The sequence below is a fragment of the Aulonocara stuartgranti genome (assembly GCF_965226115.1).
Source record: "Aulonocara stuartgranti genome assembly, chromosome: 14".
NCBI classification, from domain to species: domain Eukaryota; kingdom Metazoa; phylum Chordata; class Actinopteri; order Cichliformes; family Cichlidae; genus Aulonocara; species Aulonocara stuartgranti.
This window is the reverse complement of record NC_138950.1, coordinates 6,964,892-6,990,623: the sequence shown is the minus strand read 5'-3', so window position 1 is coordinate 6,990,623 and position 25,732 is coordinate 6,964,892. Positions and strand designations below refer to the sequence as shown.

General features: G+C 38.4%; 1 long non-coding RNA gene across 1 annotated transcript; it reads left to right on the top strand.

The window, feature by feature from the left end:
* Positions 1 to 22,321: 22,321 nt before the first annotated feature.
* Positions 22,322 to 24,605, top strand: LOC309688424. Its single transcript, XR_014271074.1, has 3 exons — positions 22,322 to 22,603; positions 23,028 to 23,168; positions 23,984 to 24,605. It is a non-coding gene; the product is annotated as an uncharacterized lncRNA (long non-coding RNA).
* The last annotated feature ends 1,127 nt before the right edge of the window (positions 24,606 to 25,732 follow it).

Here is a 25,732-nt window from a genome sequence, read left to right as displayed (position 1 = left end):
TGGGGAGAAAAAAAAAGGCATATATTAAAAATATATATATTTTGATGATAGTTTTCAACTCTTGAATATATGTTTCTATTAGCATAATCAGGTATTATAGTATGACAAAGTAACAGCTTCCAAAAGTTGAACATTTTCATTAGTTATAAGCACAGCACAGCACTTTATATATCTGATATTGTGCACTTCAACTGACACTAAAGATTCTTTGGTACACCCACAAACTGGTCAATAATGAACAAATCAGGACATTGTTTCTGAATTACCTCAGATATTCAATTAATGACCAGCATACACACTCACGCCAATATCTCTTCATTATTATCATCTGATATATTGAGCTGACCAATTTATCATAGCTTTATGATAACAAAGAATTAAATGAGCAGCAGGAGAACCACATGAAAGATGTGTTGTATAGCTTTGCTTATAATAATGCCAGTCTTTCAGTACAGCAGGTTATTAAATAAAGGTCTAGTCTAGTCAAGTCAAATCGTTTCAAATAGGCCAATGATAGGTTCAATAAACAGACTTAAAAGACAATATTTCATCATTAAATTTTCTTACTTGCTTCTATGATGTAAGATTCATCCGGTCTGTCCAGCAGAGACAGGCCAAAACCCGTTTTAAATGCAGCCCCATTTCAAATGGGGAAACACTAGAGGTTTTTCAGATGAGTGAATTGAGTCAGAGGTATCGACTGGTAAACGGGAGAGTGGAGGAGACCTAGGGGGCCACTTCTAATCCACGGTGACCTACTCTTATCACGCACAGCCAAGGTCAAGAGTCTAATGAGGATGGAACGCCATTAGAGCAATTAGACCAAACTACCTTGTTTCTGGGGCATGCAGAGCCATGGGAGAAGAGGGAGAGGACGAGAAGGAGGGAGAGAACTACAGGAACGACAGACTGATGATCTGCCCAGCAGCTGCCTGCTTTCTGTCTCTCTCCCCCCACCTTTCTGCAGACAAACAACGGGTAAGCACTCAGCGGCACAGCGTTGCAACAGTGACACATGGTGGCAAAGGCACTCCCTGACAGAAGTGTCAAAAGAGTGGCTGCAGGGATGTTTTACATGAACAGAGCACTTTGGAGTTTATGGAAAGATGATAGTCGAGAGTCACAATGTTACTGGTACATTTTGGTGATAACAATTCAAACTAAGGTGTCTGTATTATTGTCATTTACTGCAGGAAATCGCTGTGTAGAAGAAGGAAAGTGAGTAGTTTCAGATTTTTTAGACCATTTATTTTATACTTCATATGCAGAGTGGGAATAAACACTCTGCTGTATATCCAGCAGACATTTTCACTTCTTCCAGCTGTGTATCATCTCATTTCAAACTGAATATGCTATGATTTTGGATCCTTAGTCATGTAAAAGAAGGTTTTTGAAGAGGACATTTGTTCTGAGAGACTTCAGTTCATCCATCCGCTTCCCTAACTGGCAATTAAGGATCGCGGGTTGGCTGGAGACTACTCCGACCGTTAAAGGGCAAGAGGTGGGATACACTCCGGACAGGTTGCTAGTCCTTTGCAGGGATATAGAAAACGTACTAAGAAATATCTAAACTGTTATTGTAATACTCTAATGATATATGGACAAACAAAATCATCCTATCATTATCCCACAATTAAAAGCTAAATTATAATTATGTATTTTCTAAAAATTTACACCCACCTCTGAAAAAAAGCCCAATTTTCAGAATCTTCCCAAATATTGTCTATATGCTAATGTATGGCAAATGAATATTTGTACTATTATGCTTTATAACAAATCATTTTTTTAGAATTTCAGAGTGCATGAATTTCTACATTAGCTACTTTTATTTTAAAAAAACATGTTTTTTTTTCTCAGTCATTTAGCCTCAAATAATTCCAGAAAAACTATGAGCGGTTTGTTTGCTGTGAAGCATAGTTGTGAAGCACCCTTTTTTGCTTCTGACCATGTAATCAAAAAAAAAAAAAAAAGCTTACAGGCACAGACAAAAGTATCCCGGGGACATGGGAATACATTTGCAAGATTGAACTGAATAGAACACAGTAATTTTCACCTTGGGAGGTAGATCTCTGAGGGGACATGGAGACCCCAATTCCAGGCATCATGTGGAAGAAGGCCAGCACTCTGAAAACTTCAAGAGTGACTTTGATAGAAAACTGGATTACTGACAGTGCATGAAATGTTATATGTAAAAGGTTATTTAAATACTACTTAGGGTTCAACACATGCCTATTGCTTTATTTTACACAAAAACACCAGTAGGTCACAGTTTTGTGTTGGATAATATAAGTTTTAATTTGGATGACAATGCATCAGGTCATAGTGAAGGTGATTGTAGACTAACCACAAAAATAATGTGAGTAGTGTAAGCATAAAGTTCTAACTGAATAAATAAGGTAATGTATTACTTTTCTTAAAAAGACAGGTCATGTGTAATACATGACCTTTTTGAGTCAGAGAAATACTTTTAGTATAAATATTTTATTACTAAATTCTAGAAGGATCGACTAATACGCTATATTCAGCTTTAAACCTCTACCTGACCAGCTATTGTGAAAGAAGTCCATAATCTTTCTGACAGGACGGAGGGTGTTTGTTAGTGAGGTGCACTGTCACTTCAGGGGACACACACATTTCTGAACAAGTTGGTAAGAATTGAGAAAAGCCAGTGCTGCTTGAGGGATGAACCAGAATCACTCGGGGTAGTGGTGGAGAAAACGATGTTTGCGGTCTGCTATTATGGACAATGTCCTCCACCCTCTCGATGACAAAATGTCAATGCAATGGAGCACTTTCAGTCGGCAGCTTTTTCCACTGAGGCGTGCCAAGAAGCACTTCAGGAGTCCGACTGACTGCCTTCCACTACAATGCCCCCTCCCTAGCATCAGCTGCTAGCCTTTCGTTCCCCCTTATCTACTTGCCTGCAGTCTGTCATTTACTTATTTCTCAAGTGAGCTGCAATGACATTTCATCCCCTCACACGTATATGGAAGGCCAAAACTGCCAAAAAAAAGAAATGTTGAGAAAACTAAAAAAAATTCAAGGCAGCATCATCAGTAGCTTTTTTAATTTTCTCAACTTTTAACTGTTGTTGTCAACTTTACTGTGATTTACACAATTAGACAAGTTTCTCAATTACTTACTTTAATGCAAAAAAATTTTAAACTAAAGATAAAGATGAAAAAGCTGTAAGTTGGTTGAAGGATGCTAATTCTGTGAAACATCCCATGGCTCTGAATAGGTCAGGTTTCCAGCCTCAAATATAATCTACCTAAATTAAAGACTGCTTCAACTGCTCCAAACTAAACATAAAGTAATTGTTGCATTTTTGCACAGTGCTGTTGACTTGTAACAGCCAGAACAGGTTTCTTTGGGTAAAAGGTAAACGGGAAATACATGCAAAAAAGTGATCAAGCTGTGATTAAAAAAATATTTTCTTCCATTTTTTTTTTAAATTTGTTACTACTCAATGTCAGTGTTGGACAAAATGTAACAATTAATAGTGCTGCGAATTAGTTTTTCAAAGGCATAAAATTAAAGTGTGTCCATATATTTTTGTATGAACACTGAACATGCTAGCGCATACATCCACTTACGTTTTACTAGAAATCAGATGGGCTCCCACTGTAAACATAAAGTGCATCCTCGTACACTGACAAGAACTCGAAGGAAAATTATTCTGCAAGTTTAAAATTCTTGTTATGCAGCTTTGAAAAAACGTGTTAGGGCAACTGACAAGCTTTTATTTGTTGCCCTTGGGAAATCTTTCAGTCAGTGTCTGAATGAACTGAAGGAGCAATTTTGCCTCAAATTGCATCAAAATGGCAAAAAAGACACACTATTCCAAACACAGAATGAGGAATAGACCAAAGTTACTGTTTTTGTCAACAGAGTCTGACACAGTAGCTTTAAAAAAGGTGACATAAAAGTTTGAGTTTGCTGATGGAAAAGGGCGAGAGATGTTTTTAGACTGCTCTGCCTGTCACAATTTATAAATCAATGAATAACAACATTTTTATGTTGTTTATTTCTTTATGCATCTTTATTTCTTTAGTCATTGATTTATATTTTGATTGTTTTTTGGCAGTTTCGGTCCTCCATACTGATGCAAGTATCCATATAAAGCTTCTCCACTTCATACAGAAGCTCAGCTTCATCTGTTGGATTTAATCCTGCTCTTGTTTTTGCCCCCTTTTTATTTGTCTTTGTTTTTTGATACAAAGCTCCATGGATCTATAAAGTAATTCGCTCACATAGTAATTTATTTATTCACTATTTCACAAAAAGAGGATTAGTTAATCTGCCCCCTAGTGCCCATTAGAAGGGATATGGTACATCTACAGAGAGCACACTGAACCATCAGTCACTCTGTGTGTCTCATCTGTGACGCTGTGTCCTTGTTTTTTATCTGTGTTTACTGTCTGTGAAGCTCTTTGTCACAGATGTTTTCCTGGAAATTGATTTAGAAATAAACTTGACTTGATCAATCCCACCATTTTTCTTAACCATCTGGAAGCAGTTGAGGACTCTTACACTGCGCACACTGCCCACCTCCTTCTGTCTGTCTTTCTCTGGAGAGAAACAGATCAGCTGATCAATAAGGATAATGCTAATGATTATTCATCAATTCTGTCAGTCCGTTCTTTCTACCTTCTATCTAATCTACAAAGTCAAACAGGACTCATTCCAGTGTTAAGAGGGATATTAATACTTATATAATAGTAATAATGCATCAATAAAAACAGAGGAAAAATCAATTTGTCAATTTGTGTGACATTTTACTCAAAACAACATATTTCTAGCTGTGCCATAGAAAGAGTCGGGGGATGTGTTGCATTCACAGCCTGGGAACCATTAACGTCTGTACAAACTTTCATCAAGAACATTTTATTTACTTGAGCTGACCGAAAGTAAACACAGAAATTGGCCACCCGGAATGACCACTTGGCTTACTGAATTAGGGATCTCCATCTGGGACTCATTGCTGTATGACTTAATCACAGGCATTAATCTGCTCAGGTTGGTTTGTTTACATGTGTAATGCGAACTTTGTTGAAACTCCATAGTTAAGTGGTCTTTTACGCCATGGTCACACGCCATTTCATTTTGATGGTCAGCCATAGTCATCGGCATTGGAGTCAAACCAAGAGAAGAGAAGGCACAGAGATGAAGACTGAGGCCCAGAGACAATGGGACTGTCCTGAAAAACAACATACAGGTGGCATTTCTCTGTTTACTGCACAGCTAATCTCAAAGAGGGGAAGAACCTCTGCTGACTAGTGCTGAATACCAATAATCTACAACAAGAAATGAGCCGACTAGCTCAGTTAACTGGCAGTTTTGTTTTGTTTTTTTTAAGTATAAGGCTTCAACAGTGACGCCGTTACAAGTAAAAACTAACTTTATATGTTGGACAGCTCGTTTGCTTTAAGCTTTCGGCATGAACGCATAAACAAACCACCTTAAGTGAAGAAATGTGTGGACTGACCTAAAACAAGGGGTAAGTCAATAGGTTACTCCTGATGCACAAAATTGCTATTTCAACAGCTAGCTTCCATTTATCCTGCCGGTTACACTCAAAAACATCTTTAAAAAATGATCCATGTTATTTTGAAAAAGCCAGAGGAAACTCCAGCTACCTGTCACACATACACTTTTACCTGCTTTTCTGAAATGTCCCCAAGGTGGTGAGCGTGACCTATAAAGCCACACTAGTCATATTATTATATCAGAGTGAATTAAACACACATTAAAGCAGCTGGATTTATCCCCTCAAGACCATTAATATTTGTAAATCTTGACAATCCATCCAACAGTCTACAGTGGACCACAGTCGTGGGTTAAATGATCACCAAACAGAATGACTAACATTTGCCTGAAGCAAAGCCAAAGTGTAGCAAAGAAAAATGAAGACAAATGGACAAAAGCTACTTGATTATGAATGTTTGATCAATTTTGTGGAAAAAGAAAAGTCAGTCATACTTCTTTTAATTCATCAGGGGGTATTATTTTATAGTCTAATATTTCTTTATAAACAGCTTTCAATTGGTTTGCCTATCATTGTAAAAGATTGCTTTTTATGATTTTTCTGTTTCAGTCTGCTATGCACCTGATCTGCATCATCAATTCATGCTTAGTGGCAACATGTAGGGCAATCATATGAGATAGTCAGTGAGGAAGATGATGTTTTCACAGTAAAGGCTCAGGGGTCAATGCTTACATTGTCACTGATGACATTTAATATAATTAAACTGTGACTATTTTTGATAATTGTTATTTATTTATTTATTTATTTATTTATTTATTTATTTATTTATTTGTTTTGTCCTGTATGATTTTTAATGACTTAATTCTAGCCTAGACTTACAGCTAGATATGTTTTTGCATATGAATGTTTAAATTAACCTAGGGTTGTATTTCTTTAGCCCTTTTCAGATTTGCAAGAAAACATCTTTTAACATTTTAAACAAACTTTCCAGCTGCTTTTATAAATTTGCTGTATTTTTGAATGATACTGGTTATATTTAGTAAAAGCAAAAAACCTCCACATGACATTGTGAATGGTCAGCCATACAAACTTTCTCCTCCGTGGACCCATAATCAGTGCTCTTTTTCCCGTCCACGTGATTTTGAAATCCTCTTCCTGTAACACATTTGCAAGGGAGAAGAATCCAGATCGTGGGTGGTGCCAGATGTTCCCTGCGGCAAACAGTGCTGAAGCTAGACAGTCTCTGAACATCTGTGGAGGTGTGCTGACTGAAAAGAGAAAATGTTCCACAAAGTTCGAACGTCAGCTTCACATTAGCTATTGTTACATCTGATTTGTGAGTGAGGCTTTTTAGCCGCTGGTAAAAACAGCAAGTGTGGCTTACTTCTGTACCAAGCAGCGTGCTGTAGGTTAATTACAATACTGCTGTCCACCCAGGAAAGTGTGCGTGTTCAGAGTTGCATGCCTGGAAAATATGCAGAGAAGAAATAAGAGTTGATACCTGTCTGTCAAAGAGACTGAGAAATATCCCTCTGTGTTCAGAGTGTGTTCTGTCGTGGGCAGCTGGCCACAGGCAGTTGAACTAGCAGCAGCATATCTCTCCAGTTCATTGGTGTTGGCCTTTGCCTTCCTGGCTCTGCATATTCTGGCAGCGATTCAGCCCTTGTCCCACAACATTAGACTTCTCAAATTAACATTTCATGTGATGGCATCGTGGTGTGGGTGTGTGACAAAGCTTGCCAGCACAGAAATGAAGCAAGCTGGCACCAAATGCTCTGCTAGCTCTCTCCTTCTCTCTTTCCGTCCCACTGCAACAACCTTGAACCAGTTTGTTAGCATCCCAAATGAACAGCATTGGTGTTGAGATTTGAATAGCATAAATAAATGAATGAGCAAACAAACCAGCACAAGCCCGACGTTGCTCTAGTGGCAATCTAGGGCTTGCACTCCCTGTGTAATGATCTGCAAATAGCTGGCTGCTGAGATAAAATTCAATTGAAACTACAAACTGCCACTGTCGACCACATGGCAAATAGGCTGTTATAATTTCAACCAAGAGATTTGCCATGCACCTGTTAAAATCCAAACACTTTAAGTCAATAGGACTGCTGGGTAATATCATAACAAGGCCACATGTTGCCTTGTATTTTGCATCCCTGTAAGGGTCTCATCTCATCACCAGTGACACAAAAGCTGAAAACATTAAACGGTAAGAAGTGCAAAGTGGATGGATTCTCTAGTGGGTGCATTCAAAACTGACAGGGAGATATAATATCGTCTTTGTTAGTTAATGTCATGGAAATTGCCATAAATCTACATGGCATGTAATCTCCATTACTTTCTGTGCTTTGCAGTTTGTGTTTTTTCTGTCTTTGTAATCATTAGGCAAGATCTTGAAGGTGAATACCTTTAAAATGAAGAAAGAATAGGCCAAACCCGAGGCACAAACAGTTATGTCTGAGTAGTTCCTGTTCTGCTCAATTAGATTAAAAAAAAAAAAAAAAAAACTTAACCTAAGGTAAACTATCAATCCTGTCTCTGGAGCTGTACTTGTTGGTTGTTGAAGTTATCTTAGACACCACTGAGATGGATTCAATGCCATACATTACACTAAAAGTCAAATTTTAAGCTTTCCACTTGGCTAAATTAATTTACCGCGTGGACATTCATCCACACTAAACACTGATAATACTCTTACATCTAATAGTAACATGTTGTTCATGAACATCTGCTACACACAGTAGGTGAAGCCAGCCTGATGCTGAAGAAGAGCTCAGTTATCTCAAAAAAAGCAAAGCTCTCTTTACTGCAAACCTTCTGCTTCACCATGACCTCAGCTCTCTGTCACAGTGCAATAACATAAACACATTTCGTGTTATATTTAATCGTGAAATGAGGTCAACCTTCCCATCGCTATTTCAAAGTAACTGAGAAAGAATGTAAACACCATTACTGTGAAGTATATACTTAAAGAAGGTTTGATGCTGATTGGCCAGTGTTTTAGGTCAAAAATCAAATGGTTAATGTTCGGTTAAGGAGGGCATGTCAACGTGAAGTGACCGAAAACAAGCAGGTTGCATTTCCTTTGAATACCAGCTATTGTATATTACATTATTACAGTGACTCTCACCGCACTGTCCGCTTAAATGGCCATTTCTACCTCTGACAGGCTCTTTAAAATACACAGTTCTGGCTGACCTTGTGACTCACTTGGAGAACGACACAGAGATCAAGCATGTGAATGAATGTTTATCCCAGGAACACTAAAGTAAAGGGGCTCTCAAAGGGTGATGCTGAATGCAGCTAGCTTTTTTTGTGTATCAGGCGGATTGAGGGTAGATGTGTGTTGGAACAAACAAAACTACTCTTTCAGCAGTGGTCAAAGCTTTTGGTTGTAGCAGTACTGCCTTTCCATTAGACACAGCATATATAAGTGCAGTCCTCTTGCATTGCTTTGGCTGCTGCTTTTGCTTTTTATTCCAAAGCAAATATTATGTCTCATCAATTTTTTCTAATCCCATTTATTTATTTATTTTTATTTGGGTAATTTTTTCTCACCCTATTTGTGTTTACACAGCTACAGAGAAAGTAAATTGGATTTCACTTCCTTCACAGTGAAAAACCAAAGACCACACAGTACAAAATGGTGATTGAATATCTGGTAATAGGAATCTCTATAAATTTGAATGTGTAAATTTCAGCCTCTCGCTCTGATGACAGATTTAGAATTTATCCTTCGAAATGGGCTCCGTCATTATCTGTTGTTTGTAACTCATCACTTTTCCCATGACAGCACTGTGAAAAGGACTTCGCTTTTACAGCTGAGCACTCAGGAGAGGACTGATACAGAAAAGTATGTAAGCTTCAATTCTAGGTTGACATGCATACAATTTCTGGAGTGCTTTAAATGGGTTTCTTTGTAGGGAATGTTTTCTAGGGTTACAATAATTATTCACAGATGGAAAAAAATAAAAAGTGGTGAAAACCTCTGACAAAAGTAGCAAAAATGATTAGGTTTTATTATAAAATGAGGACATCCTGTTAATTATTGCCTATAATGTGTGAACAGAACTTCTCGTTTATTTAAAATTAGAGGTGAGGCTACTCAGTCAACACCTTGTATTTGCACAAGGCTGCAATGTGAAGTTTAAATTAAAAAGTGTTGCTGACAAGAGATCTCTTCCTAATAAGGCGCAGGTGATTGTTTTTAACAAAACACTGGGAAATTAAAAGGCACTCAGAGAGTGCATCCACCTGGCAAAGCTAAAACCTGCCTCGCACTTTTAAAGTGATCTGCACCTAATTTAGTGAGTTCTCTTTCCTGTCAGTGCTCCAAGTTTCCAAGTCTGCTTCATTGCTTTGGCTTAATCTTTCTGATAGACATATGGCACTGAAAATGTACCTCTATCCCAACTTCAGCCTCGGTTTAAGAGAAAAAAGCTTTAGCTTTCCTAAATCAGCTAAACCGTTCGTCCGAATTTAAAGCAGTTTGAAGCAAACGTGAAGTCCCAACCTCACAATGAATACTTTTAGTATATGTCTATGTTTAATCCTCAAGAACTTCAAGAATTACCAAATCTAATTATATGTAAAAAGGGAAATGATGTGTCAGCAAAATTTGAATGTTGGCTTGCTCTTAATTAGGCAAGCATCTTGCAGGGTGGCGTGTAGTCTCCTTAATTATCTCTGCGCGCGCTAAGTGTACTGTGAGACTAAATCTTAATAAGATGGGATGAGATTAAATTTTATTGATCTCTGTGGGGAAGTTGCAGCGAAAAATAAGAGGATGGTGTGCTCATATATGTGATATGTTAAAATAAATAAGCTTAAAGGATCATTCAGATTTGTGCCAAACTGGAATTATAATAGCTCTGGTGGCTGATATTACTAATTATGTGGCATTCACTGTTTTCATTTCTGAGAGTGTCTCCGCAGGTTGGTCGAGGCTACTCCAAAGAAAAAACATTCACATGGTGGAAAATGGAAAATGTGGATGTGGTACTTTAATTATTTGATGGATTACAGGGAAATTTGCTCTGTTTTCTTCATGTATTTTGTTTTATTGTCATATTTCTCACTGTCCATTAGCTTGATTCTGCCAGAGGTTTTGTCCCGTTATATGCAAGGCTTTCTTCCCACTCCCCCAAATGCTCAGTAATCTATAATTATCTGTGGTCTTTACCCTAATACGTAAAAAGTGCTGAAATTCTGAGATAACTTATTATATCATTTTTATAACATTAGCAGCCTCAGACACCAAACAGCTAGACAACATCAGTGTCAAGAAAATGTGCCAGCTGCTATAAAACTGTCTGCCTGTAGTTTAAAAAGGTCTGAAAAGAAATATAGAATACCCAAAGACATTAGCTTTTTATGCCACATCAAACCTATATTACCTGCATTACCTTCAGTGCAACTCAACCTCTAAATGTTAAAAGTCAGAGAAGTCAGAGATTTGAGTGTTTTATGCAAAGAAGCCTTAATGTAGCCTTAGCCTGCTAGCTTGCAGCTTAGGGGAGTGTGTTGCTGAGTTTTTCTTTCTCTTAACCAACAGCTTCTTTCTTCTTTTCTAACCTATGCAGCAGCGTAAGACCTGATGGCAGGTGTTTAAATCAACATACTTTCCCTTTGACATAGCTGCTGAAAGTGGCTGTAGACTTTTAATCTTGTTAAATGGATTATGTAGCTTAAGAACTAGGAATTTTCTCAACTGGTGAAGAAACTTGATATAATATATGGAAATATCTAAAGGAAATACAATTCAGGACTGTAAACATAACTGATCAGTAATGAAAAAAGCACCCAGACAGTTTAGCACATAATTTGGGCGTAGTCTTCTAATTGAAAACACCACTCATATCACTCTATGTCAGACATTGAAATCAGTTTTTTTCTGTCCTACTTAATCTTAATCAACATAAAGCTGCCTGTCATTAATCCTCTTTTTCTTCATTCACTCAGATCAATGTTTCCTTTTCCTGAGCAAAGATGGTAATTAATCCCCAGTCCAACAGAGCCTTCAGGCATGACTATTTGACAAAGACCCTAATCAATGCTTCTGCCTATTCTTCTACCTTTAGTAAATGAATAGCTTTTCTTTTTTTTATCATGTTTTACATTCCATCGAGGGAATCGATGATTCATATAACAGCCAAATAATTAATGTTTGAGCACAATCCCTGAAGAAAATCTGAACTGTTGCAGAACAGTTTTAGAACTTCGACCTGGGAGCTCATAAATGTGGTTGGAAGGGGTTTGAATTGATATGCTTCCTATTATGCTTATTAGAATTATTTCAGTAATAAATGGTCTATACGGGTGTCTTTTCACTTCATTGCCCCCCCACCCATTGACTCACCATTAATGACATTTCTGAAGAACGATGAATAATTGATGTTATTACTGAAGAAACTTATATGGGAGAAGTGGAACTCGGAGGAATCAAGCAGGCTGAAGACTGGCAAGGCTAGAGTAGCCTGGGCACAACAGATAGGGAAAGGGCTAAAGGAGTGAATGGGCTACTGCCTATTTATCAAGAGTAAGGTGCATGAAATTGGCTCTTAACCTCCCAGTTAGAAGGTTTAATTAGAAATCATGCTTTTGCTACAGGAGGGGGAAGAGCGGGGGTGAGTTGTCCAAACAGGGTGATAAATGACTTGTGGGACAGGAGGCTTTGGAGAGATGGGAGGAAACAGCTTGGTGAGAGTGAAATGTGGGTGACAGCTCTGGTCGAGGTAGGTGGTGAGACAACGGGTCGAGGCAAGCAGGAGATTGCAGCTGAAGTGCAAACGGCACCTCAAGAGCTGTAAGGGGTGTTATCGACACAAACAACCCGCAGGGCTCCCAACTAAAGAAGCTGAAATAGTGGCACACAATTTGGATGTAAGAGCAAAAATATTTATACATGAAATATGCTTTCAGTTCTTAAGAAAAGGCTTTGAAAATGAACTGAAAGGTCTGCTACCAAATATTTTGTTGACGCTGGAATTTATTTTATGGGTATGTTTTGCCTCAACTATCTGAACCACAGATATGCTTTAAAATGATAATATTCAAGAGCTGTGACAATTATTGCTTCCTATAAACCTATACCAGTGCATGAGTAAGGCTCTTATTCAGACCCAGTGATAATAATGTGTTACAAGGTTACCTAACCAGGTGTTGGTGTGAGCATGGATTGCAAAAACATATGACTCATCCCTTGTACTGTGGCATTAAAACAGGCAAGGTGGCAGACAGCAGTGTAGCTGAATGCACACGTCTGACCCAGGGACACAGATGCTCAATAAAATTAAAGCAAGGCAGACTGCAAATGTTTTATTCAGTCTTTAGAGGGCCACCTCCCCATCAAGTAGCCATGTACAGTTGTGCAGTGTGTTTCTTTTTCGCTTTTTAAGCCTTAAGGGTCATAAAATTTCTGCTGGCAACACTCAACAGTTATTTCTGCTGATTGATTTGGCGTGACATTTAGACACACCCTTTAAAGGACTGGAGCTGTGTGAGCTAAAATAGGTCACAGCCTTTATGCCAGCACAGTGAGACTTTCTGCTGAGAGCGAAGAGAATGAGCGCACTGCTTAAACCAACATCCTGTTCAAAACCTGCTCTGTGTTTAAATCTTGCCTAGGGCTTAAAATCCTACTAATGGAGCAGGCTCATGTCAAATAGATGGAGAAGACAGTATGAGGGATTAGAGGGTCTGATGGGAAAAATGTGGTGCGCTTCTAGATACTTTGTCTACACGTTGGAGAAAACTTTTTTTTTCACTTCTTGGAAACACGTCCCAAATCGAGCCTCTCCAGCACTCAGCGAGAGACGCCTCTGATCTTGCCACAGTGCGCATCGTGTGAAAAGGTCGGTGACTGCAAAAGGGCAGACTGGTTTCAAAATACAGTGAGAATGGGAATGACTTTTTGTGCCTCAAGAAGTAAAGCTCCAGCATTTCTGTGTAAATCTACATTCAATACTAAAGTATTTATCAGATAATAATTCCATCTTTCTTTCTTTTGTTTTAGCCAGTTTCAAGCCATATGTACAATCTGCCTGATGATTGCATCTGCAAATCCAAGCTGATATTCTCTCATTTCGGGTAGGGATTATACTCCCTTGAGGATGTCCTTATGAACAGCTGCAGACACTGCTAACCCCTTGTTGTTTTTTGCTTTGCTACTTTCTATAGTGTGCATGGAAAGTGTAGTAGCCCCTCGGACGCCTGTGCGCTCAGAAAATAAAGATTTCATTCAAAACTGGAAGCTCCTAACTGATTCTACTTGGGCTGTTTTTCTACCTCATTTGTTATCATTTGATATGCAGAAGTGCCTGAAGTAATTTTTTTGTAATTATAAATGGACAAACCTGACAGTGCTTATTTTTAATGTGAGGACCACGTCATGGTTCATCAGTTAATCTCTGCAGTGTGAGCTTAAAAGTCAGAGGCTGTGCAAAAAGGCTGATAGTAAACTTGCAGTGCAAGCCTTCACAACATAGAAGGTTAATAAAAAATGCACAGGGGCTCCCGAGCTTTAATAACAGGAAGCAAATGATATAAATTACATAAATAGCACAGCTGGTTTGGCATCCCACTAATTCTCCTCCAACCTTGTTCCGCCCGTACTTAACTCTACCTTCACCAAAAAATAAATAAATAAAAATAACTTAATGTACTTCATCATTTAACGGCAGACATATCCTTGAATCAATGCCAAACAATAATCTGTGAGTCTCATATCAAACAAAACCTCCAGCGGTTAACTCTGGGGCAGCGATGACTAGGAGGAAAGCTGATATACAGTAAATATCTAACTCCCTGAACTTCACCACTTTCTAATTATATTAGGATTAATTGGCATGGTTCTGAGGGACTCCGGTTAGTGGTGTTAGGGTATTAATGTACAGCACACCTTGTTGGATGGACCCTGGACTCTGTTGAAAAGCCTGTTAATTTGGCCTGTGGTTAGGTGTGATAAAAAAGGGAGCAGTACATAAACAGGACCCAGCAGAGGAGAGATGCATAGGTCACCTGCTACTGGACCCCCGACAGCCCCTGCCTGTATCACACAGGGCCACATGCTGCTCCTCCGTCTCCAGGAAAGGCTGACAGGGAAACTTCACACAGAAGAGCTACAGCTACACCTAATCTTCTACCTGTCCGACTGATTTAGTTAAAGGCGTATTTCCCCGCCAACTTCTTCAGTATGTATCTGCACCGTGCAGAGATCTAATGTCTGTCATAAAGTTAAACATCGGCAAGCCACATGGAGATTTGTAATGAGACTTTTGTGCTCATTTCACGCACAATATCTGTCCTTTTTCCTTTTTTTCCCTGCTGGTCTCTGGTCTTTTCCTCTATCCTTCAACAGGGAGAGAAGCTCTTACCATCAATCAGCCTTTAGCTCCTGTGGACTGAGACAGTGTCACGCTGGGCTCTGTGTGTTGCCAGATAGGACCACTGTGCCCTCAGGTTACCCTTACACTTCCAGTTTGACACCCCTGATATTTACTCGCTACAGAGAAAATTGAAAAATACATGGAAGTTTGAAGTGGGCACACAGGAGTCAAACTTTTGAACCGTGTTTTCTATCAGGGTTAGGAGCCAAAGAGGCTGTTTCTGTCAATCATTAATTGCAGTCCTTTACAGCCAGAACTTTTCAGATGCAGTCAGCGAGAAACTGTTTTATCGAGAACAGTCATCTGGTCCGTAGAGGCTGTCATGATGCATCATTTAAAGTGAAAAAAAAAATTGGATTTTAGTTGTTGTCACGATGAAAAGCAGTCAGTGGGATAAAGTGAAATTGCCTTATTGTGAACAAGAACATGAATGTCTCACGCTTAGAGCGCAGGGACAGAAATCTGAGGATGGAAAAATGTATGTCTATAATGTCAGTGAGTTTATTTTTGCGTATGTAACATATTTCCTTCGCATATGGCCAAGCAAATGCTGTTTAGTTGAGTTTGGATTCAGAATGATTAGCAGATTAGTGCCAGATGGTCTAAGAGGCCAAGTGAGTTTCAAAGGTAAAAGAGAGTAAAACATGCACATTATTAACCAACACTGATGCAAATGCACTTTGACACTGGACACAATCTCCTTGTGATTAGTTGCCTCAGAATGCAGTCCAAACAGTTATTGCATCTCAGTCCACTGATTATCCCGGCTAATGTCTCTGTCCCTCAACTTGTGGAGGAAACTATCCAAAACTAGACATCACCATCATCGATCTGGGAAGTACATCAAGCTGTAGTCAAGCTGTTTTGGTTTGAGTAATGCTTCTAGTACATATACAGCTGGATGCCCAGAGAAGTCAATACAGGGGGCAGTGGTATCAGAATTTACTTGCTCAGCTACTTAACTTCTCAGCCTCTGCTGAACCCTGTAATGTTCCCATCAATACATACAAAAGCTGTGCAGCCAGACCAAGAGATTCTTATTTTAACCCATGTATTTGAAATTCCATACATTCATTTTTTAAATTGCAAGTATATCAGGTTGACATTTGAGGAACAGAATGCAGGTTATGAATAAAAATAGTAAAGAGGATGTAAAATCTTTCCCTGTTCAGTCTTCTGGTTCAAATCTTGCTTTGTTTGTTTTTCCTTTTTTCCACTTAGTTGGCCCACTTTACATTACAAGGTATACATGAATCTTGGATTTACTAAAAACATAAGCTTCCCCTTTTTTGCTCATTTGATTTGGTTTTTGTTTGATTAATTTGGCTTCATTTTGCAATATAACTAAGGTAAAATATCCGACCTTGGGTTTATACATGACAAATCTCACAAATGCACGATTCTGAGGATGTGCAAACACAGCTGCCAACCTTTCAAATTATTAGAATGAATTCAGTGCCAGAACTCATCCACTGTGGAACAGCTCCATGAATGCTTTCCAATGGTAAAACCTTTGCAGCATGTTTGTCCAAGGTGCAACTTGAAAAACTGATTTGGCATCAGTTTTCCAGGGCAAACCAACTGGAGGTAATCAGCCCCCCACTTGTCTTCACACAACATGCAGCCCACTGATTGCTCCTCCTGATCCGCAGTTATTTTCAGCCTGTAGAATCTCTCTGTGGCGCTGTTGATGGGCCTCCTCGAATGCACATTCCTGATTCTGGATGGACTATCTGTGGTGCTTATGTGTCATCAGAGAGGGCCGTGGATTTTCTGTCCTTCCATTTACGGATGCTGAGTTCTAATTGAAATTGTTTGTCACACTCAGGAAACTTTGGATTTTGTTTTTTCTCAGTGTTTTACACAGTGTGAGTGTGAGCTTTTATGGTTGAATAATTATATATTGGGTGGGGTGGGGCTCACTGAATAGTTTCAGTAGTGCCCACCCAACACTGTGGCTGTTAAAGCCCTTTGTTTTTTCCAAAACATCCATCCATTCTCTTCCGCTTATCCTTTTCATGGTCACGGGGGAGCTGGAGCCTATCCCAGCTGTCTTTGGGCGAGAGGCAGGGTACACCCTGGACAGGTCGCCAGTCTGTCGCAGGGCTAACACAGAGAGATAGCCTGCCCATGGGCAGTTTAGAGTTACCAATTAACCTATCCCCACTAACTGCATGTCTTTGGACTGTGGGAGGAAGCCAGAGTACCAGGAGAGAACCCACACAAACACAGGGAGAACATGGAAACTCCACACAGAAAGACCCCAGCCTGATGGTGGAATTGAACTCCGGACCTTCTTGCTATGAGGCAACTGTGCTAACCACTGTGCTGCCCCAAATTTTGTATGCATATTTTGTACTGCACAGTTTATCATAGGTCATTATTTACATTTGCAATTAACAATAACTTACCTGAAATTAGCACAAAGTACGTGTCTGTCTCTGTACAGTTTCTTAGTTCTCTGAGACATAGTTAAGAGCTCTAAACTGCATTTGAGTGAATCTCTGGCAGTGGAGACTATTGTAAAGTGCACTGCGACAACATTCTGGCTGACAGGCTTTATTCTTGCTATAGCACCACTCCTGCGACCTGTCTTACCCACCTACACAGTGACACACATTCTTCACAGCTCAGTCTGGCTTCTGTTTTGACTGAATTCAGCAGGCTTGAGTAATTCCTCGCCCAATGTTCATTCACACACACACACACACACACACACACAACACACACACGCACACATTTGTATGCAGGCAAGAAGTGATCATTAGCTACATCTGGTGATCCTTCCAGCTGAACAGAAAGTTGTTTATGGGAATACAATATCCCAAAGCACAGACACCAAAAGAGCTTGAAATGTCTTCCTTACTGTGTAATTTGAAAAAAGACACTGTTTTAAACGTATGTGTCTGCCCCAAATATAACCTCAAACTATTCAATAGTTCTTCTCCAACTGTGTTTTCTTGCTTTTTACAATCCTCTGAGCTAGAAGTCTTTTAAGGTCAACTATTTGTCTCTTCTGACCGCTCTTTTCATCCTTCTGTCAGAAAATTTTTTTTTTCCTGCTCTCTGGATGTATTTCAGAGCAGCTGAAGAGATATTACTTTGCAGTCTCCCTATAATACAGTATATCATCACATTTTCTTGGTTGGCTTAATTGTACTTTTACTTGGTGACCACTGTGTCATTTGGATTTTTTCTATTCTATGCCTCGGCAGGTTGTGTGTAACAAACCAGCAATCTAAGTTACATGCACATTATAAATACCAAACTGAAAGTGTGAGGGCATAAAAAAAAAAGATTTGTGTTCTACTCATGCACCTCTACTGGGCAGTCTTTACACCGATGGCTGCAGGAATCAAAATAAGCAGAGACACATCTGGTGATAAAGGTCATGGAGGAAGGAAAAGCACATGAGGGATGTTACTTACCAAAAAAAGAAAACAGCTTTCAAAAAAACTTCATACAGGGCTGTCCATAAACAGAAAATATAAGAAGTGGCTGATCAGTAGATACAAATTTTGACACTCTAGTATTTAAAGGATTAAAAAGACAATTAAAAAAAACCTAGCTGTATTCAAACAGCTCTACCTTATCCATTTCATGCAAGCAGTTTAGACTTTCTCAGGGGTACCGTGGTTTGGAAATCTAATTATAGAACAACACAGCTAGTTGCTGCAGGGAAAGGGAGCTGCAATGTCCAGCAGACATACTACACTAATACTCACTGACTTCCCAAATGGTAATGGTACAAACAAATTCAGATACACTGAAGGTGTCTGTTTTTTTCATGTCTCATAAAACATGTTCAGCAGATCGACTGTGTTGTTCTGCTTGCTCAGTTGTTTTCAGCTTCATGTTCATGTAATGTGTTAATGGGTTTTATACGTCTTTTGTGTTCTTCCATTACTGTGAGCTTGCACAGTACCACCAGTAAGACTTGTTATTTCCAGGGTACATGCAGTTTAGTGTACATGGGGAAATATTTCATGTGAAGAAATAGCCAGTGGTTCAGACGTCGGTAGCATTCAAACTAATTTAACTCTGCTCCATTCTGCACACACTTGTTTTTTGGGAAGGAGTGGGGAAGTTCTGCACAAACGCACACTTTTTCTTTATATTTGTGAACAGTGTTTTGTGGGGCTTTGTCTTTATTGAACCATCTTTTATGTTTCTTCCAGGCAACACGTGTTGCAAAAGCAGTACTTCACGTTTGATCCTGTCACTTGATTACATTTCCTGCTTTAGTGCACATTTTAAATTTCCATTTAAAAAAAAGAAAAAAAAACAGTCAATGCTGTCGGGGAAAGTGGTGTAATTTTTCTGCCCTTGTCAATAAAGAAGCGATGCAATAAAAGCTGATGGAAGTAGTTCTTTTGAATGGACTGCTTCTTCTTGTACAATAAACTTTACCACAGAGCCATTGCAAGACTCTGCTTTACCTGAAAGACACATTCTCACACACACGCACACGTGTATATATATATATATATACACACATATAAAAAGAAAAATAACACAGACTTAATGGATGACGCAGGCCTGTAATCATCTCCCCCTGATGACCTTCTGTTCGTCAGCCTTCTCTCTTTACAAAAACCTTATAGAGTGCACAAGAATACAGAAGCCATATAAAATACTTTCAAATCCCTTAATGTCATTTTAGCCAGTACACCAGACAGTGATAGAAGGTTTTCCCAATGTATTAAATTCACCATTTAGAACTTCCGCAGCCACTCATAATTCACTCCTGTGTTGTCCATCTGTGTGCTCACTATGTTCCAAATTCTCATCATTTTGCCAAAATATGACAAAATGTTGCTGCTTACATGTCAAGCTATTGCTTTGATCAAAGCTCAAAAGCTCAGCCAGAAATGGGATATTTAGCCATATTTGAACAAATCTATGAGTATCTGCAACATACTGAGATGGAAAGCTGACAGGTTCTGCATCTGATAACAGCTTGAGCTTGGTTTTAATTTCAGAAATGGATTTCCCATCATTTTAATGCTAATGTCACAGCTATGCAGACTTTACTTGCATTGCACCGATAAAGTCTTAATAAAGGCAAATCAAGATAAACCTGCTGTGCAGACATATAAGCATGCAGTGAGAGTGAAAATGGAAAGCCTTACAGACACTATAGCAGCCAGTCCTATAGCTTTACTGAATTTTAATTCAACAGCTCAGACTCATTCTTGCTTTAAGCCATGTGGGATACCACGGCGTACCACACTGGCTTTGATCAAACAGAGCAGGAATTAGCCTGAGTTAGCACTACTTGGCCTCAAGTGAAAACACATAACAGTGATTACACTTTATTTAAACAACTGAAGGGATTGGAGATGTTACTTTACTTGGACCTGGACTGATTTCTTTATCTTCTCAACTTCAATCTCTTGCTTTGCTGTCATGTTTGGAGCCAGAAGGCTTGATCTGCCTCAGTGGTGGTGAGAAATATTCTCTTTGAACAGGTTCTACCTAGTGTCAGCAGCTACATTGCATGGATTTGCTTATGGCTTGACTTTTTATGCTTAAACTTGAGCTGTGATCACTAACTTATTAGACAAAAAACAGCATGCATATTAGTCAGACCATTTTAACCAACCTGAATAAATTTTGCGTTGGCGATAAGATTCTTGTGTGTGTGCACTGCCAAGTCGATTAAGCTGAAACTTCAGTATAATGAATGCAATGGGGAAAAAACGACTTATGACAATAACTGAGGCTAATCCAGGAGACTAAGAATAATTAATTTGTACAGAAAATCCATAACGTCAGTTGTGGAGAAGATTACTAAGACTTCCCATTTATTGGTTGTCACTCTTATTTGGTGTCTGTTTGATGACACTAGATTGGCACATCAGCTGTTTACAGATGCATGTGTTTTATGGGGTCATGTGGCTTACAGTTTCTGTTCTTATTGCAACGAGAAATCCTTAAGAATTCAGAGCTAGCCATATCAAGCTTTCCATCTTTACTCTTACAATACAAAAATAAAGTCAAACTAACAAAGACTGTAAATCATGTTTAATTCCAGGCCCACACCAATATTTGTTTATCTGTTGTGTCAAATGAATATAATGCTGGCTAAATGCTCATATTTACTGTGATGGAGTGCTGAAAAGAATGAGAAGATAATGAAAAACAATCCGAGAATTTCTTTGATTCTCTGGTACAAAGACGAACATGAATAACAAATACAATTAAATAGCAAACCAAAAAACATTAGCGTGGGTTAGAGTTAGGTAACTGTTGTTTTAAACATGAATAGTGACGCATCATTTCATCGGTACATCCCTAAGATGTTCCATTTACCCACATAGTGCCTTCACTTTTACCATTGTTCATCAGATTTTCACTGCTGCTACATTTTCACACCTCTCCTCTCAGTTGTTTGTATCATTGTATTAATTTGCATTAACTTGCATGCAATAATAATATTCTGTTTTTGCTTCTTCTTTTCTTCCTCATTAGAGGGACAAAAATTTTGTGAACATAAAGACTCCTTAGAATATCCTCACTTAAGTAAATCACGTTTGGTCTTCAAAATGCTCTGAAGCTGTGTACAGTAAGCATGTCAATGTTTTTTATAAATACAGGTTTGGCAACTGTGTACTAGTTTTCAGCTAAACACAAAAATGGATGACTTTAAATATAATAAAAAAATATGCACATAAAATCAGCACATTTTTAACTGTACATGTTGTTGTTTGGCTTATTTTTGGCTTATTCTTTTAGTTTTGATTTAGCTTGCAGTCAAGCAGATTAATTGTTTGCAGTCCCATCACAAATAGGTTGCCAGGAGGGTTTGTGTATTGACCCATCAAGAAAGCATCTCTCAAATGTAAGCAGTGAAATATCAGAGTTCACTGTGCAGATGAAAAATTGGGGGATTTCTTCCATCAGTCAACTAAAGCTAGAGAGTATGGAACTCCAAAGTGTTCAAAATTAAATAAATAAATAGGTCAAGATGAAATAAATAACTATGTGAATAAATAAGACACAGATATGTAATGTGAGAATGATATTGTGAAATAATGGAACACATTTTGAAAACAATGCTCATTATTGTGAAACATATTACATTCTGCTATATAAATTTTCTTATTATTGTGAAATATTATTTCATGGTCATTATTTTTCACAATAACAGAGATTATTCCTGAGGCATTTTATTTATTTCCAGCCGTTTATATTCCAAAATGACCTTTTTTCAAAGTCAGTCTTTATTTCGAAATCCCGTTTTTCCCGATGGTCTATTTATTTCATAATGCGACTTTTCAGCAGAATGACTTTGTCTGTCAATCAAGAAAGACAGGGCGGAGCCGGTTGTGTGATTGGTTGCTCCTTTACTCAGACATAAGTAATAGCACATGAATTGTCGATTTAGGTTTAATGGTGCAATGCGTCTCCTATGCAGCTGGCGGCAGTATGCAGCTCAAAATAAACTTAAGGCACCAACAAATGCAAAACACTGGGCGCGAATAACGTTACAGGTGTATCAATTCTTGTGAAGGGCATGGCTGCAGGAAACAAGTCCGTTTCTGAGTTACTCAGAGAACTTGCTAACCGCTTAGATTGAACGTCTTCACCTCAGTCTGCGTATTGCAGCAGTGTACTGGAGATGAAGTGGTCCCTGGTCCAAGTTCTCATCACAACCGCACAGTGTTAACGTTAGCAAATGCTAACGCTATCACAGCTAGCTCCACTCCACGAAACGCTGTTCAGGGTAAGTAACGATATGTTATTATTGCTTGGTTAGTCTGTCTGTCTGGCAAAAATGAGCTTTTTAATCAGTTTAGTCACAGATTTTTTTTAATACTGTTTTTTTATCATAGCAAAGAATTCTATAAATTAGGTAAGAGAAAATAATTGTCTTCTGGGTTAATGTCTGTATTACTATTTACATTGTTGTAGGTAATAGTTATTCATGACTGTTTTAAAGTGGCTTATCTTCTGTGCTAATATGGAAGACAAGTAATCTATGTGAAAGAAAAAAAAGCAATTTTAGTTCAACGTAGTGATTTTGTAAGTGGGTATAATTTGAAAATGCTTTTACTAGTACAGTGGATGTTCTTTAAATATTTAACATTTAAAGTGTGTGTCACTTTACAGACTCCAACTTCAGTTTTGGTTTGGTCTCACCGTTGTAGGTCATAACACAAACAAGTCGTCAAGTCAAGCAGCTGAGGAAAGGGCTTAAGGAAACCATGGTATGGCCGCTTCTGACAGAAAGATCAGACATCATTCCTCCTTTCTTACCAAGGGAATCAGAGACTGCTCCCTGTTGTGAGGTAAGGTCAGGTCACATCTTTTAACATCTGAATAGTAAAGCTATTTGGTTAATTTATGAAGGATGAACATTAATTGTTGACACAAAACACCAATATACTGTTTTGTATGCGTGGGTTAGTTGAACAGCTGGGTTACATTTAATAAAAATACACCTAATGTTGCTGATGCTCTTAAGACTACAAGATAAGTAAAGCTATAAAATGACTGTGGCCTGCCACAGAAGATGAAGAAGAGGAATGCTCTCGAGGATAAATGCAGAGTGGCAGGTTACCTTCGGTCCTTCATTGAAAATGGTAAGTCTGCTGCGATAGGTATTTTGCCATTGGTTTTCTCTGATTATACTTTGGAAAATTACATACAGTCCAGTGATCTTGGGTCATTAACAAAGTACACTATAGTAGAGCTGGGCGATATGAGATTTTTTCATATCACGATATTTATTTTTATAAAAAGGACAAGAGCGGTGAGGTCTATCGCAATAGTTTAATTTTTCTATTGAGAAAAAGTTATTTCGCAATACATATCGTTATCGTTCTATCGCCCAGCTCTACGCTATAGTATAATTTTGTTTTGTTATTTGCTCCATGCAATACATAAGAGTGGTGGCATTATCAGTTGCACTAGAATTGTATGTAGACTACTTTTAGCTTTGTTAACATAAAAATATCTATAAAAGCTACAACAGCAATTTGAGTGGGGCAAAAATGTCTGGTGCCCTGTATGTAAGTGGTCATCTTTATGGTATTTCTCCATAAAAGATTCAAAATAATGAATATAGGATGTCATTATAGTTTAAAACAATCTTCTGTTGCAGCATCTTGTGCACAACAAAAAGCCCTCATCAAGTTTTGGACAGGATGGGAAGTCTTGCCGAGAAATGACTGTGGAAGTGGTCAACAGCAATCTTCCAAAGGCTTCCACCGGTTTTGAAGTACTACGTCTTCCTGCACACTACTGTACCTATGAGTCATTTCTAATGGACATTCAGGTGTGTCTCAACTCTACTGACTCAGGTTTTGGTCTGGTTTACGATTGATTCCATAACCACATGGTAAAATTAGACCATTTCTTCTTTCTTGCATCACATTACTGTACTCTGTGTTCAAAGAAACGGACAATCTAGTGAGTTCTAGTTCTTTTTAATACACTTGACAGTGAAAAATACAGAGTACAGGTGTGCATTTATGGCTTTTTTAATATAAACTGATGAAGAGTTCAGATATCAAAATCAGTTGTTCACTGTACATTATAAATTACACAATATGTTTTGTTTATACTCGCTACTGATACAAAAAAAATTTCTAGAAAAAATTATTTGAATTAAGATGTTACACTACTCTACTGTGTTCATTGTATTAAATCTGCTCAGAGTTGACATGTACTGTATATCCAACCAAGAAATGAATATCATTAAAGTGACAGCTGTATAAAACAAATCCTGTTTTATAGCCACTCACTGTTTTGTTGAAAATGAAATTGGTTATGCTGTTTTGAGTCAGTATTAGCTACAAAGCTGTAGAAATTAAAAAAAAAAAAATCCTCCTGACATAGAAACTGATTAAATGTAATAATGTCTTTCTACAAGTGATTTTGAAGTATTGGTAGCACAGCAGGGTCTTGTTCATTCAGTGCATCTGGGAGCTGAATCTCAGGAATGGTGATCTCATTTGATGGGCAGCGATTATGTTGTCCTGTCCAGTCCACACCATAATCCTCATCAACCTGAAAGAGCATGCACATGTTTTAAATCTAAACTGAAGAGGTGTTTCCTGCAGCTGTTCCTAGATGGACTTATTGAGTCTGCCAGGGCCTATGCGAGTTGCTTAGGCATTGGCTACCAACTAATTATTCATTCACCCATTCTAGGTCAGGATTGGTTCTCTTCAGGTATAACAAATTTAACTTTGTTTAAAGTATTGCCATCTATACCTGACAGGTGGGATAAAAGAGAATGGCTTGGGAGGCGCACAGCAAATCTCAAGTTTTCCAATTAATGCTGAAAGAACCAAGGATGTAAATGTATTCTTGTTTTAGCTTTGCCGAAGACACCAGAGAAAGTATATCTATAATGCTGCTGAAATAGACAAAAACCATTTCAATAAACTCGCTATTTAACATCAACCTTGTTATGCGTTATCAGAGAACAATCAACTGCAAACAGCAATGAAACATTCAACTATGTACTATTTAAAGCACTAATGACCCTGCTGTCTAACAAGATGTGATAAGTAAGTAGACTGTGGAAAGCTGGTGGGTCTACTCTCTGTGTAAAAGGTTCCTACAGGCTCCACTGACCCCAGTCTCCGAGTTAACACACTAACAGCTAACACTGCTAAACGTGTCTCAACGCAGAGATGGCGCCGATAGCTTTAGCCGTAGCTGCCCCACTTAGTTTAGACAGTAACAAAAAAAAGTAAGCGATAATAATTCATTGTCAAACGTCATAATTAAGGTCAACACCTAAACAATGCTGTGTACAGAATCACACAGGTGCTCAATTACAGCATAAACTTACCTTAGACCTTCCTCCGTCATTTTCCTCCTAATTGTGCTCGGAGACACA